General features: G+C 39.3%; 1 protein-coding gene across 2 annotated transcripts in view; it reads right to left on the bottom strand.

Moving 5' to 3' along the window:
- Window positions 1–17,059, bottom strand: part of tln2a (talin 2a) — a 102,383-nt gene that overhangs the window by 57,927 nt on the left and 27,397 nt on the right. For both annotated transcript variants that reach the window (XM_026172046.2, XM_080299909.1), the window contains exon 2: window positions 16,963–17,010. The gene's annotated coding sequence lies outside the window, so the exon portion shown is untranslated. The remainder of the gene's footprint in view (window positions 1–16,962; window positions 17,011–17,059) is intronic.

The following is a 17,059-nucleotide window of genomic DNA, read 5'->3' as shown; positions in this document are numbered from 1 at the left end:
GAAAATTGGTTGTCACACAGCATGTTTTACTTATCCTCCTTTAAACCCTTTTGAGCTTCTGTAAGATGTGAATCCTCTGTGAATTATAATTCCATTTCACTGCACACAAACAACATATTCACGAGAGGAACCGATTTGTTTCCGTAAACAAACATGGCTAAAAACATCCCGAGCATGATAGCCGTCAAACATTTTACCTGCTAAAATCCAAATCACGCACGGTAAACCAAATGATGAGCTTGATTGAGAGCATGACACTCCCGATAAGGCCCATTACGCAAATATAAAGGTTCATCCTACATTAAGGCAAAGCAGCGTCTCTGTCGACGCCAGATTACCGGCAAAGCGTCCCATCGTGCATTTTCGCTTCTCTGAGATGAGAAAGGATTTGCCGAGATCAAATGTGATTGTAAAGCCCCCAAAACACTTGAGTACAGCCAACTCATTAGACCGCAACAAAATCCAATGAGGGAATACAGCTCCAGTGGGCATGCAGTACCAACTAACCTGCTCAGTAATCGTGTATGCACCTAAATTAAAGTGGCAACTCTCTTGATTTAGTTTTGAAAAAGAAAAAATGAATATTCAGACATAAAAAAAAAACAACACAAATTCTAAGAGGAACATAAATGACATATAAAGACTTTACCTCATTAGGATATTAAACTAATCTGTAAATAAAACTAAATTAAAAAAATGCATAGCCTTCTTGAAGAAAAATATGAAGACAAAACCAAATCTTTTAAAACACCTGAGACTCGAGTCATGTGAGCAGCTAACATGAACCTGTAGCTGTTGACAAATCAAGTAGGAAATCCAATCAGTTATTGTAATTTGGAATGGATAGACTGGTGTTGTTAGCATGGCATTTAAAAACGTATTTTTTTTTTTAATTTTGGTATGTTGTTAGTCAGCCAGATGTTAATTAAAAACGAGTGTGGGAAAACATTCTAATATTACAACCCTTAATTTCCCAGATTTGGTAGTATATTAGCCAAAGCAGCAGGTAAAAGACCAATTAATTGATCAGTTTACAGGCAAAGAGAAAATCTATGGGTCTAAACATTTTTTATGGCAATAACCAAACAAAGAACTCAAAGACTTGCATCTCGAGTTTCACTTGATTCGATGAAGAGGAGTTTTGTTTTCGGTGACTACAGTAGTCAGCTATTTCATTCTTGGCATAATTTCGCTCCATTCTGGCGAATCCATCTGGAGGCAGGCCCGTCTGTTTGCCTGCACACTTTGATTACCTGCTCATCTGCTTTTATGTGGCTGTACAATTCATCCACCTGCATCAGGGTGTTGTCAGTTAGCAGCATTTTCTGTCTATTTTATACACCTGCCTCTCAAAGCTACACCTAAACATCAAAGCTAATTGCCACCAAACAGCAGAAGAGGAGTTAAAACCACCAGAATGTGAGGAAACGTTAGCGATTTTTAGGAAAGGAGGCCCCTCGAGCAGAGGAAAAGGTGCCGCTGCCCTCACACACCGAACCACCAGTACATGTAAGAGTAACACAGACAGAGAACGTATAAATCCTTAATCATTAATACACTGTAGACTCCCACACTCAACACAAAGCCTCCGTTCCCCTCCTGACTTTAAACCCACTGCACCAGTTACACCTACACTCCTTTGATGTACTGCAGGCTCACATAACGACGAATATTCAACAGGACCGCTTTGCTGTAAACAACATTTTTCATGTGACGTACACCAACCATAGCAGAAACTCATTCAGGGCCAGTTTAATCACAGTGCACTGGCCCTGAATGAGTAATAAGTGTGGATTTTCAGAGAAGTGTCACTAAACATGATGACTAATATACATTGTTCTATGTATATGTTCTATAAAAGTCCCCTTTATGACCACTCAGTACATTTCATGCATGGATTTTGGGATGTAATAATCTAAATTTAAAAACAGTTTGTTTTACTTCAATTTCTTAACCTTCACTAATTAGCACTACAATCAAAGAGCGTTTTTCACCAGAAAATTGCAGGTTATTACAGTCTATAGCCACGTGGTACAGTGGCCCTCTAATTGAATATGTGGGTGGAACATGTCTGCTGGTGTCATTACTTTTAGATCCTGCATAACTTGGCACCCTCATAGCTCAGAAAATTTAAGGAACTGTAAGAGCGTGCAGTTCAAAATCAAGCTATTACATTTTCCTAACCCTACCCAAATAATGTTCACATCAAAATGAAATCAAAACCTTAAATTGATCCCAGCAAAAGCGCAACCCCAAGTCATCCTAATACTTGGTTAAACATCCGCACCTTTCTGTTAAATGCTCTGCATTTCTGATAAGAAACAACTTGATCCAACGTTAGTTCATTTTAGTCTTGTGCTCTTACCCAACTAGAATTGTGGGTGGGTGGAAACTATCACCTCTATTATTGAGCAGAAGCTGGGGTAAATCCTGGTCAAACTGCCAATCCATCCACAGGATTAACACAGACAGGAAACAAACACCCATAATCAATTTAGAAAATAATTAAAACAAGCCAATATCTATATCTTTGGTTAGTGGAAGGAAAACAAGGAGAAAACCCAGCAATGTCCCAAATAATCCACAGGTTAAAATCCAGCATATTCGAGCTGTGATGCACCGACACGCCATACTTATTCTTGATTCTCTGTCCTATGATGAATGCCATCACAAAGAAAAACTAAAGTAAGGAAAAATTCTTTGCCAGCAACAATGAGCTCAGATTTCAAACAAGCGAGCCCTGAAGGTCTTCAGCATTTTATCTACGTATCATATTTACCCTGAATAAAGGTGACAATGTACATGTACCTGCCGCCAAAGACTATGTCCGAGAGGCCGACAGGGAAGTTAATACCCTTCAACAGAATTGCCATGAGCAAAAGGGAAGCGCCGTGAATGTGTTAGCTTAGACACGTCCCAGGTGCATCCCTCGATCTCCTGCCACCTGATCTAGACAATACGACTTCTATATCCTGTTTAAAGTACTGAAGAGTGAGGAATTACTCTAGGCTTGTAGTTACTTGCAGCACTGTGCGACAATTTGTAGTACTTATGCTTTACTCATGCATTTCTATTTTGGCCCGTTTTAGATTTGTGTTTCAAAACAATTCCCCCAAGACCCACACCTCTTAAACTAATCATTCAGGTATCGTCCATCCCATTGCCAAAGGTGTAAAGATGTGTTCTGATGTTATCCGTCTCTTCTAAACAATGGTCTACCTCCATCTCTCATCACAAAAGCTTTGTCAACATGGAAAAAGTCCCCCATCTCAAAGTGCACTGATACATTTACTTAATGTTTGCATTCATGTGAGTTACGAAGCTTGCAGGCTGTGTAACCCAGTCTATTCCTAAGACAGCACTTTGTAACAGACCTGGTACAATCTAACTTATGGCCTGCCTGCATTTGTATAGCGCTTTTCTAGTCCATAGGACCCCAAAGCGCTTTACACTACATTCAGTCATCCACCCATTCACACACACATTCATACACTGGCGATAGCAAGCTACATTGTAGCCACAGCTGCCCTGGGGCGCACTGACAGAGGCGAGGCTGCCGGACACAGGCGCCACCGGGCCCTCTGACCACCACCAGTAGGCAAACACGGGGTTAGTATCTTGCCCAAGGATATTTGGCATGCAGCCAGGATGCAGCCTGGGATCGAACCACCGAACTTAAGGTAAGTATTCTGCCTGTGAGATAATACTGGCTTAAATACTAAAATAACAGAACACACCAAGTGTCTACACACAGTAAAGATGACAGATTACAGGATATGCTGTGTTGTAATGGAAGCTTTATTCGGTACGGTGTGCACCGATTCACCTGTGTCTATATTTTGGTAACTACCGGGTAATTCCAGCCGACAGGAGTCAGGGGTTTTGCCATACATCTGCCACTACACCTCTAGTAAATTAAGAAAACTACATCTCTATCAGAGAAACAAGATGTAGAGAGCCCTGATAATCGAATAGTGCATGCTTGTGTCTTCCCTGTATTTGCACAGACAAATAAATCCCACACATCTCAAATAGCGACTTACAGGTATCCCTAAACTCCAATATAAAAACTAACTGTATGTCACCACTTATTATAGCAAATCAACTGCATTGAATTGACTTTGTTGCCTATTGACTGTCCTAAATGAACGCATTATCTCAACTCTGTGGACACACTCTATCAATAATAAAATGACCTGCCAAGACTGCTGCCCTTGCTTTGGGTTAAGGATTAGGCTGCACTGACCTCCACTGGAGCTAGTAAATGCACATCCAAGAGAACAAATGCTGACAGATGCCAAAGGATGGGAGCTGTCAGTATGGTTTGTGTTAAGCATTGTGTCATTTGAGTTAGAAACTCAGAGGCACAGGGTTTGACACACGCATCACACCAGTGGAGACAGACAGCTCACAGAGAACATGAAAGAGTAAAGGGAAAGCGTGTTACATTTTGTAACTGTGCACAAAGAATTTGATTTCATGTGTAGAGAACTCCAAGACAAAGAGCTCGTGAGATAAAAGGAAAATTAGAACGAGCGCTAGAACATGTAGCTACCGCTCAATAGATCAATGAGGCAGAGTAGTGCCTGCTGGGAATGCCCATGCCCTATTACAGTAACATGTCCTCTAATCCAATAATAGAACAGCTTACAAGTCAAACAGGCCAATCCTAGAGGATTTCTGAACCAGACAGACAATCAATTCGATATTTGACCAGAGCATGTTAGTACCCTACACAAGGCCAAACTGGGCTAGTGCAAAGCCCATGTACACATAGTCCACCTGCCTCTCAGTTTATCATAGTAACATATAGCAACTTGTTGTTCCAGATGAACACATCACTTTCTAATTTGAAGTTAAAAGTTGATTTATTCTCTGACCCAAAGCACTGCACAAAGGCAGCGTGTATTTATCATGCCGTAACATTCACTGTGCACATGCCCCTAGGAGATTGAGAGCAATCGCTGTTGTTGTTCTTTTTTTTTTTTTTTTTTTTTATTAAAGAAACCCCTTTTTAAATGCTTGATAACAAATACCAAGATAACAAAGTTTTAATTAACCATGTCTGATAGCCAAAAAAAAAAAATCAGTGAAAACCACATACAAAAGCTAAAACTTACACTCTAGCCCCAGGGTGGAAAAACTAATGTGCTCCTAGAGCATGTTACAAATTGCAATCCATCCATTTTTTATGCACTGCTAGCGAATAATGACCATGCTGTATAATGCAGTACTTTGTCAGGCTTCACCATAGTAATTCTGAGTGGGTTTAGTTGAATTATTATAAGGCGACACATGCTGACACTGGCTCTTAAACTCAAAGTCGCTGGCATAAGTTAGCATCTTTGTCAGTGGTTCTCAGTCTGAATGCTGCAGACTGGTTCAGAAAAAAAAAAACCTTACAGCTTAGCATTATGAATAAAAATTGAATTAAAATTGAATTAAAATATATACTGATTAAATAACACAGAAAAACACTTAGAAGAGTACAAGCAGTGGTTACATTCATGTGAGACAAAGCTATTAGGATGTTGGCCAACAAGTGCGTTCTATCATCTAACACAAATGTAAGGATTCATTTTCTAACTTGATCTGTAAGCTCACACAATAATCGACGTAGAGGCTGCGAGAGTTCTACTGGAGGTAAACCACAGGAGGAAATGCTTGAAGCTTTGAGAAGAACGAAAGGGCACCGTTTAATCAACTCCTTATAATTCGGTGCTGTGCTGATGTTCTAAAATCCTAAATCGAAAAGAAACCACCCTCCAAGCGCTGTAAAAATCGGTCTTGCTCATTTTTAGCACCTCTTGCACAGCTAACAGCCTGCTGGCCTTTTCCATTGCTCCTCATCTCCACTGGCCTTTCAAGTGTTTCATATATTCGGTTAATGTTTTCTCAACTACACAAACACCCTCCCACAAGTAGGGTTGGTCGTCCTGACAATTATTCCATGATGAATGAGTTTCAGTGTTTACCAATTTCATGTACATCTGGAACAAGCCAGCCTTTTCTTCTAAATAACCTCAGCTGCCAATAAATCAATTTTTATGACCACTCATATTCAAGGCAAACGCAGTGTAAACAAGGCATTCTAGACCCTCTCTTGACTATTCATCAGGCAGAAATGAAATTGATCTAAAGCACACAAGCTTAGTCACACACACAATCAAACCAGCACAGTTAGAAATGAGGTCATCATCATCATCCAGCCAGCATGAATGGGGCTGCAGAGGACAGGAGGTTGAAAGAGTCAGTGGAAAGTGTTGGACGAGGAACTGAGTAAATATCGCTCTCTCTCTCTCTCTCTCTCCGAGTGCAACTGAGTCAAGTGGTGACCCTGCTTACTGCTCACCATGTGCATTCCAGTTCACACAGGCTCACGCTGGGTAAAATGTTTTTAAAGTAGAGTCACCGGACTGACCAGATGCTGGAAGTCTTTCAAATGCATCAGTGCATAGGAGAAAAAAAATGAAACCCTTTGGGAGTACAGTCACATGCACATACAAACACATCTGGTTTCAAGGTAAACTTGTTAATGAATATTTATGCCTGTGTGCCACGAGGCCTGTGGTGTTTTCTTCTGTTAGTATCGGAGAGATAGAAACACTCAAACTCCACTGTTTAGGCTTTTTAAGTCTCAGAGGAAGTTTTGATAAATGCAGGTTGGAAACAAGTGTGACTGAGGGAGGGAGGCTTTACAGGTGTCAACCAACTGTATTTTTTATCTTAGATTTTTATTTTATTTATTTTTTTAAAGGCCAAATTGGAAAATGGAAAAGAAAAGTCATGTGTCGGATAACACTTTAAACAACCAGTCTTTCTTCTTTTTGGCTTTTGGCTGTGTTACAAATGCTGAAATAAATATAATTTAACATCCATAAAACTAAAACTTGTTATACTTTAACTGCTTTTCATTATTGCCTGGTTTTAAAAAGGCATTTAGGATATAGAACATTCACACCCTTCTACGTGGGGGGAAAAAAGTTGCATGTTAAAAAACCCTGCTTGCATAATTATCCACCTGGTTGGTGGTGGGGTTAGGTGACAGACTGCATATGCCACAGGTCACAAACTCCAAGTCTTTTGTGTGCCTGTGTGTTTTTGCATGTGCATTTGAGAGAGAGAGAGAGAGAGCGAGCTTGGCAAGCAGCTAAGCCAGGCAGGTGATGCATCTCTGTCGGCAGCGGCTCTTGTGCAGGTGTCGAGTTTCATGCAAGCGAAGAAGAGAGGCAAACAGTCCCACAACTGCAACACATTCAACATAATGAGGCAGTGTGAAACACAGTCAGCATGATCATTTATTATCATTACCCTGTTTTTTGTTGTGTTTGCCTACATTAAGTAAATAAAAGTTAACGGAAAAAATTGCTCAAGCTGTTACTAATATTTCCGGGAACTGAAAATCTTGAGTGACGTGAACCTGGACCATATCAGCCTCTTAACTAGAAGTAGGGAGTCTACTTGAATCTATTCAAAATATGAAGCCAAACCACAGTCACCACCATAATTTGGCTCAATTTGTCATATGGATATCAGCTTTGACGGGTACTTGAAAACAAACGTGGCTGTGTAAGACTTCTCGTTTCTGAGCCAATACTCGGACTTGATCTTGCATTACAACCCTCACTTACTCCCACACTGCAGTTTTCAAGTAAAGACCACAGCTTTTGTTTTCTATTTAGAATATGGATTCAGCCTCTAACAACTCCATTGCTACTCAAGGATTTGTTCAAATACAGGTTGCTATGGTTACCGAGGCAGGTTGTGGCTCGACTATCATCTGATCTGCTTTATAAGGCATTAAAATGAGAAAACACTGTTTGCCTGATATTCACGTGAAAAAGAAAGTTTTCACAAGACTTTATGCGGTTCTATAAAAAAAAAAAAAAAAAAAAAAAAAAAACTTAGTACACCCCATGATTTAGGAAGTTGTTGAACCACCTTTAGCAGGCAATAACTTGAAGTGATTACTTTTTTTTTTACAATTTTATCAACCTTTCACATCTATGTGGAGAAATTTTGGCATGCTGTTCTTTAAAGCGTCGCTTCAGTTCATTTATGTTTGCAGTCATGCGTTTATCCAGAGCCTCTCTTAAGGTCTTACCACAGCATTTACTTTGAATGGAAATTACCCATCTACAAACACTGGCTAACTACTCTCTGTGCTGCAATGAAACTGTGAAAAGTGTAGCACAAACCAGAAATTGACAGTTTGTCTTCAAAATAAAAGTTACGCATTATGAAGCATGTTGGCTGTAGTGCTGAGGCACAGCTTTTACTTTGAAGACAAACCATTTCTAGTGTGTGTTGAATTTTTTTTAATGTTCTGCCAAGCTCAGCTTAGCAAGTATTTGCAGACCAACACAAACAAACAAAAAATTCAAGTAATCACTGCAATCAGCAAGTAGCCAGAGTCAGCAATCTTTGCGAACCGCTGACAGTCAATACATATTTTTCCCCAATAATTGGTGATGGCATCACACCCAATAAGGCAAACAACTCTTGAGCAATGTGTGCATGATGTCACATGAGAAACCTCAATACAGAGGAGTTCATGGTCAACTCAATGACTGCAACGCCCCAGGTCCTGTAAATGAATCCCAGTGATCACCCCTCAACCTCATGCTTGGTATGAGGGGTTTGGCAAAACCCAAACACCACTTACCAGCACAAACATGCTACTGTGGATCATGACCACTTTGTGCGTCATGAGATGGCCACATCATCTCCACCGTGGACCAATGAGAGCAAAGTGAAGATGCTTGGTTCAAAGTTGATTCACAAGTTTTGTGCTTTGTTCAGATGCAACTTTGTGGACCTAAGACATGCCACTGTGTGTGTGTGTTGGTTTTTTTCTGGCGGCCCCTCAGTATGTTTCTAATTGTGCTGTCATGAACGATAACATTTAACATACTGAGGCCTGTAGCGTCTCAGATGTAGTTTGAGGGTTTTTCCAACTTCTGAGCACTGCACTGGGCTGAACATCGTGGCATTTTGTTAACACACACATGAATGCTCTGGACCAGTAAACTGCCAAAACTTCTACTTATATAGCAGTGCTCACACTTGCTGATGATCAATTAATCAAGTGCACTTGACTAATAGCACGCAGTTGCTATTTACCCTCTTAACTCCTATGGAGACAGTAAGGAGGTTCTGCATAGAGGGTGCACTGATTATTATGTTTAAAATCACAATTTGTCAAGTATAAATACTTTTCTTGTTTGTTTGTTTTTTTAATTTGCAGTTATTCAGTTCCCCCTTTGGTAAAGAAATATTTGCTGTTTCAATTCTTTCAGCTTTTCACATAATTTTTTGAACATTTATCCAGCGCAGAATTCAAGAAAACAGAGAAATATCAGCAATATGTTACGTTTTATTTTTCAACCTGTCAGTTTCAGTGAGAAGGGCCAGTATCTGCTAATGCCGATATTCGAACGATATGTCTGTGCGTCTCATCTGTTAAAGCAAAAATTAATTAATTATCAAAGATTAAACTCAGTCAAGAAAGCAGCCAAAGCTATTTTAATACCCTAAATAAATGCTATACATTCTATTAACAACCAATTCTATTCTTTTTATTTGATTTGTAGCTCTTGAAAGCAGAATGAAGAAGCAGTACATAATGAATGACATACTTTTATAGATGGTAGAAACAGACTCGTCAGCCTACTTTGACCAACAAATTTGGAAGTCAAACTCAAAATATGATAAGTATCAAAGTTCTTTGTGATATCCTAAAAAGCATAAACCATACAGCAGAACGCTAAACACAGAGTGAAATCTCATTTGGGAATTACACAAAACTAATTAATAACATCCCCTCATTCTATTTTTCTCATCCCAAACTGGGTGTAGCATGTTGCCAAAGTCCACGATTCAACCCATCGTGGCTCCATCGTGACGGACAACTGCAGCCACACATCACAAAAAGAAAATGTGTATGTGTGTGTACCGAAATAAAGTGAAGGACAAAACTCATTCTAACACAATCTTTTTACAACAGCAAGGCCATTTCAAACACGCTACCAGTGCCCACCTTGTTGTTCCAGGTTACCAATTATTAAAAGACCCAAATCCAATTCACTGCCATCGTTTCTTTTTTAGCTGCTGTTATCTAAAGAGCTGCATCAAGCAGAAGTAGCACTATTAAATTATTATTATTATTTTTTATTATTAATCCTTTATTTATCCAGGTAAAAAAAAATCTCATTGGGATTAAAAATCTCATTTCCAAGAGAGACCTGCATCATGGCAACAAAAGTCACATACCACATACAGTAGGTATATAACATTTAAAACGAATACAATATCCCATACAAACATGTGTAAAATATACAATAACAGATCAAATTAAGAGTACGGTACATTAAAAACAATCACACTGAGTAAAAGAGCTGTTCTCTCGTTCCTTTAAGACAGACTTAAACTCTCCCAAGGTAACCAATTCTGATAATTTCAGTTCCTTCTGCAGATTATTCCAGGAAGCAGGGGCAGCGTATTTAAAAGCCTTTTTCCCCAATTCTGTTCTGATTTTTGGGACAATCAATTGTATGATTTTGTTCGAACGAAGGCTGTATTGGTTGTGGTTTTTACACATATAAACACATAAATAAGATGGAACCAGCCCAAGGAGAGATTTATAGCTATTTAGATTTATTTAAAAAAAGATACATTAAAAAATAATAATAAAAAAAACCCAATAATAATAAAATGAATGAAGGGTCATCATCATATGGAGAACAATGTAAATAAAAAGACTGGTCAGAGGTCTATAAAGCTCATCTTCCTCTCAGACATAATTGAACACAGATCTCAGTGGACAGCACCACTTCCTCTCATCCCATCTGAAAACCACAGAGGACAGCTGGGCAACATCCATCAGAGAGCCAAAAATCCAAGAGTCACCAAACCATTGACAGACCACCACGCCAGTTAGAGCTTTGACACAAATGTGACTCACTCCACATTTGTTGTCGTTCTTCCAGGCTTTGCAGGTTCTGAACAGACAAACAGGCGCGAACAGATCTCTGTGCATGAATGTGCATTTGTCCATCTACTTTTCTTTACCCAATTCCTTCTGACAGGGCTGCAATTTGTCTAGAAACAGAACCGAGCTGATCTATATCTCGTTATGTAAAGCCAGTGGCGTAGGGGTAGATCTGCTATAGGGAACCGTTTTAAAAATGACTCAAGTAAAAAGGATGAGTTATAGCTCAACCTACTCTAAGGGCTTGTATTTTAACCATTTCCATTTTGCACTGCTATTCTTAATAAGTCAGAGGAAATAATTCACATTTAAAAGATTTTAACAATTTTTACACTTGCAAGCAGCTTTAGAAATCAGCTGTAATATTATACATACAGACTTTTGGCTTTACAAGTAAGACAAACTTTGGAGAATATCAGCTTTGGTAAACAAATGCATCAGAAACACAACATTTATTGAGGCACAGCTTTTACTTTGAATTGAGTCATGGTGTCATTTACTGCAAGGTTTGCCTTCAAAGACAAAGAGCTTTTCGTGCTAAATCCAGACCAGGATCAGAATATGACACATCCTACTTTCAACAAGTCTCTGGTAAATAGTGCTCTAACAAAGATATTATGGAGCCAGTTTGCGCAGCTGAGTGTACAACAAGACATAAGAGCTCGGGACAATGTCGGGAGAATAAGGTGGAGAAGTTTGCTGAAGTTGTCCTTTCTCAGATGTAGTACACGACGAGAGAAAGTCCACATTAGATTCACTTTCACAACTGAAAATATTCAGTTTGGTTTAGCTAAGGGAGCTTCCTGGCCCATTACCTGTGCTACTCTTACAATAGTCCAAATCAGTCTAATCAGACATCAGACTTTGTACTGGGGAGCTGATGGATTTAACATGTGGATTTAAAGCCTTGATTGTGCTTTGTCTGCTATGGTCCGCTCAGGTCCGAGTGACTTAAATTTCATCATCAGACAGTGAGTGCAAGGACCTGGGTGGACCCCACGTGACTGTGCAGATTTGTATGGGAGAATTTACATTACAATGCACCAACTATGCATCCGGACAGCAAAGGCCTACAAGCGGACTTCAAGGAAGTATAACAGGAATGACTCTTTGGCTATCATGTCTCCAATATGATATCATATTTGTGCGTAACAAAGTATAACCAAAGCTCAATATGCCATTCATTCTCATATGCACTGCTGTCAAGTCTACAAAAAATGTAAACCTTTTATTTTATTTCTTACAATGTGATTTTCATACTTATTTCTCAAAACACTTTACAGTGGTGACATTGTAACCAATAAACTCTGCCATTCACTAAACGTTCATATAATCTCTGCTTTATATGGTTTTAAATGTTTATTGGATGGATTGCGTTTCACGTGTGACCGGTTTCGTTAAAGTCTGAGGATAATCCCTGATGTCAGATAATTTCCATTAGTCACTTTTCTCCATAATAATTCCACATCCATCTGTAATAGCACAAGATCTTCAGTTTGAATACTGTTTGGATGAATGCAGATAGTAGTTAAGTCATTAGTGTAGCAGTGCCGACTCCAACTAAGGGCCGACACTGATGAACACAGATATAATCACGGATGAAAGTGTCACTAGAGATCAAATAGAAACGACAGTGTATCAGTATCAAGCCAATTTATACATAAGTGACAATATTAACATTCAAGGTCCAAAGTACATGCAACATTTTTTATTTTAGCATGCTGAAAGTGGCTGCATTTATTGAATTTGTAGCCATTTCACTGTAAATCTATTAAAAAAAAAAACAGACTTATAGTCGGGTTGATTTGCATGCCAAGAAGGCCAAAGGATTCCCAGACTCTGAGGCCCCCCTCTATTTGGCAGTGATGCAATTCCGATTACACAACCCTTCCCAATGGCACAGTCACTCTGACTGGAAAAACAGGTGATTCACTATAATGGTGTCAGTTAGCTGGTGTGGCGATGGCCTCAGTCTCACCCACCAGGAGGCATGACCTACTACTTGCCGGTAAAATGTCTTGTTGTGGAAGGAATTCAGCGATAGCTTGAAACAGTCAGGGTGTGATGTGGCCGAGAGCCATTCACTTCACAGGGCGAGTAAGACCAATTCTCATATGAAAAATAAAAAATAAATATTTAATCTGTTTGCTGACAAACCAAAAAAAAAAAAAATAGTCACATCTGCTCATCACTAGCATTTTACTCTCTGAAATCACAGACAGTCCTGGAAACAACAACAATAAACGAAGGCTATTTAAATAGAAAGTACATATAGCATTGCTACAAATATCACAGCATCAAGGCAGGTTTCTGCTATGAAAGTGAAATCACTTCTTCCTCAGCACAGCGCTCCTTGTTTAAGAAATACTTGCCATTGCTGTTGAATGATGCCGCTCTGACTCACTAATTCCACAACATCTGGTCATAGTCAGTTGTAACCACTGCTTTACAGTCACCATAGTGACACACCATATCATCATTGTTAGATAAACCACAGACAACCTCAGCTGCAAGGTATCAGATCAACTGACAGAGATTTAGTGCATGATACTGTACAAAAATATATCTGTAATTTAAACATTTATATTTATATAATATAAGTTAGTTCATTCATTCATTCATTAGTATATTGTTTCAAAAGAGTGCGATAACAATATAAATCAAAATTATATACGTGCAAGGAAAAAGACAAAGCTGCTGGGTTAAAAGTGACTTATTTCAGTAATCCAGCATTGGGTCAAACATGGACGAATAGAGCACCAAGACAGTCCAACCCAGAATTGTGGGTTGATGTGCCTGGAAACATTAGGCTCTTCATATCCAGCACAACAGTTCCCATAATAAGACTACATAATAAAATAAAATCTGTATCTTCACAGCATTATTACTTCCATTTACAATTAATGAATCTTTCCTGGCAAGAAAGAGGCCGACAGTGCAACAATACATCCACTCAGGGCTGTACCATCGGCAACAGTTGCCGTGTTTAAAATGCAATATGTTGGCCATGCACAGAGAAACAGAACTAAAACAATTGGCAGTGATAAAAAGAAACAGAGTACGGATTAAAAAAATAATTTAGAAAGGTTGCTGTCTCATGAGTAGCAGAGCAGAGGTGCTTCCACAGCATGTGGAAAAAGCATGTGAGGATGTCACACAATACCTTGGAAAATTAATAAATTATGGAAACCTGATCTGCTGCTAGCTCAGACTGCTTCTTTGCTCATCTACTGAGATAAAGTCACTGACAAATAAAGGCACCTTTGTGTCTACTTTTTTCAGCAACCCTACTTCACCCTATTTTGGTGTATTGCCGGAGATCCAAGGAAGTGTAGTGTAGTTTAGTTGGCAGCCGTTAGGATGTGAATAAGGATAAACAGTCCTCACAATGCAAGATACAGGGAAACCCAGTGCTGTTGTTTGTGTCAATGCTGGAAAGCAAGCTGCAGTAAAATCTTATACATTTCACATTCATCACCTTTAAATCCTGCAAAATGTGAAGAAAAGATCCTGAACTCAAACTAATATTTTTATAAATATATTTTGTGGGAATCATTAAGACAGCCAAAGCTGGTCTATATACTGTATGCGCCGTGTATCAAAAGGTTCATCTGCTCACAGCTTCACAAACTGAGCTCATGCTGGACTAATCATGTGAGAGCAAACAGAGTACTGAACAGCTGGAGGAGGCTAGGATCACACAAACTAGCTGAGCCATGACAGATATAAACAGACTTTTAAGGAAAGGTTTGGACCGAGATACAAATTCCTTGTCCCCCTCTTCCTCTCCGTCTCTCTCTTTACTGGCAGCTCAATTCTGAACATCCCACCATATTGAAATTAAGACACACTACCATTTTCAAATGTAATGCTTTGTTAAATGAATTGGGAAACCCCTTTAAATCTGGGTTACGCTACAAAAACATGCAAATGTCAAACACTCTGCAGGACACCGATTTGTTTTCAGCTGTGTCTCTCGGGGCGTTAAACAACGGTCAACGCCAAACACAAAAGAAGCAATTTTTTAGCAGGCACAGCAAGATACAAAACAGCAGCGTAATTAACATGTTATCACTTCAAAAAGCCGATTCTTAACCTATAGCCTGATTATAATTTAGGATTACACTTTAAGCACATCTGATTACATTGAGATCTGCCTGTTTATTGAAGCTTGGTACAAATCAACATCAGAGCTCATTAATTGCTAGAAAACTAAAACACACAGAAACTGTAAACTCATTTGCAGAGTGGAGCATAGTTACAAAGGAGTTGGGCACCAGATGTTGCCTAGTTAATTGCCCCCAGAAAGCAGCACATTGAGTCGACTTGAAAATGTACATTATTGTGTGCTGTTAGAGAGGTCTGTATACAGGCAAACACAATTTAATATATTATAAAGTCTACTGACTATTAGTTAGTTGAATGTAAACGGCATAATCTCGAGTGTCCACAGAAAAGATCACAGAGTAACTGATAAATTGTACCAGGTGTGTCTTGCTTACACACTCTCCCCCTTGCTGGGTAAACACACAAATGGAGCGGAAGTAGACTGTTTAGTTTCAGCGGCTCCCTCGACTGGTGTGTAATGCTTTAGAGTGAGCTGTACAGGTGAAGTGCTTAAGCTTTCACTGTGAACCTGTAATCGTGTAAGTGAAGAGAATGACAATAATGGAAACAGAGGAAAAAAGTGCATTGAAAAATAAAAGGGCAGAAAATACAGTAAAACTAAAGATGCTGCTGCTGCAACTCCAAACAGCAGATAAAAGCAACACGACTAGAAATCATTTAGTGTGCTTCCATATGGCTCCCCGGCAGCTGGAAGCTACTCCTGATCATCCCGATAAGCCTCGTCAGAACAAACATGTAGCACGCGACAGAGCAGTAACCTAACTGTATAGGTTCCATTAACACAAAGTAGCACGTCTTCTACAATATACACAAACTGGATATTTTATCAGGTAGCTGATATGGCATCAGAATGGAAAAGAAATGGCGTGGTTGCTGAGCAGCAGTTCCCTTGGTGAAAACGCCTTGTGGAGGTCAGAAATTTGACAATGACCAGACTGAGCACACTGAGGTCCTTTCAGCTAAAAACATGAAACTGAGGCTCATCAAACTGAAGAAAAGATGAATGGAAAAACATTGCCACATGTGATCGGTCTTGAATTCTGCTGCAACATTTGGATTGTAGGGTCAGAATTTGGCGTGAACAACATGACAGCATGGATCCATCCTGCCTTGCGTCAAAGGTTCAGGCTGGTTGCTATAATGTAACTGTGTGGAGGATATTTTCTTGGCATACTTTCGGCCTCTCAATACCAAATAAGCTTGTTTTAAATCTTTATCAGCAACCTTTACGACTAGAATACTCAAACACATTTCTTGTCAATGAGTTCACTGTACTGAAATGGCTCTACAGTTATCAGATTCTCAAACTGTTGGAACGGCAGATTTCCATCATGGATGTAGAGTGGACGAATCTGCAGCGACTACGTGACGCTATTGTGTCAATATGGAATAAAATCTCTGAAGAACATTTCCAGCACCTATGCCATACAGAATTAAGCAATATCTGAAGGCAAGACGGGGTTCCACACAGTACTAGCAAACTGTACCTTTTAAAGTGAATGAATTTCATATTCATCCTCTAGCATTGGTAGCAAAGTAAGAGCTTGCCACTGGGAAAATTTCATTGGCGTCCAATCTGTCTCAGTACAGCATAAAAGTGAAAACTGCAAAACCTCCATTACAATTATCCAAATGTGTGATTTCACACTTTAATTTAATTTAATGAAAAGCCAAATCACACATTTTCAGCTACTTCTCTTTCACCCGTAAGTGGTGTTGTGTACCATCTGTAATGACTTCTTTTTTTCCCCCTCACAATCTATCCAGCCACAGTCCAGACATGTGATTTAAAAGCTTTTCTGTCACTATATGTGTGCACCACATCTCCATTAACAGCCTCTTACCTTATTGCTCAGGAAAATGCAGCCCTGGATATCTGCTGAACTTCACAGCTGAAAAACAGAAAGGAGGGTATTTATGAGCCACATTTGCAGAATGCAA

This window comes from Astatotilapia calliptera, chromosome 1 (assembly GCF_964374335.1).
Source record: "Astatotilapia calliptera chromosome 1, fAstCal68.1, whole genome shotgun sequence".
Lineage (NCBI taxonomy): Eukaryota > Metazoa > Chordata > Actinopteri > Cichliformes > Cichlidae > Astatotilapia > Astatotilapia calliptera.
This window is presented reverse-complemented; position numbering and strand designations above follow the sequence as displayed.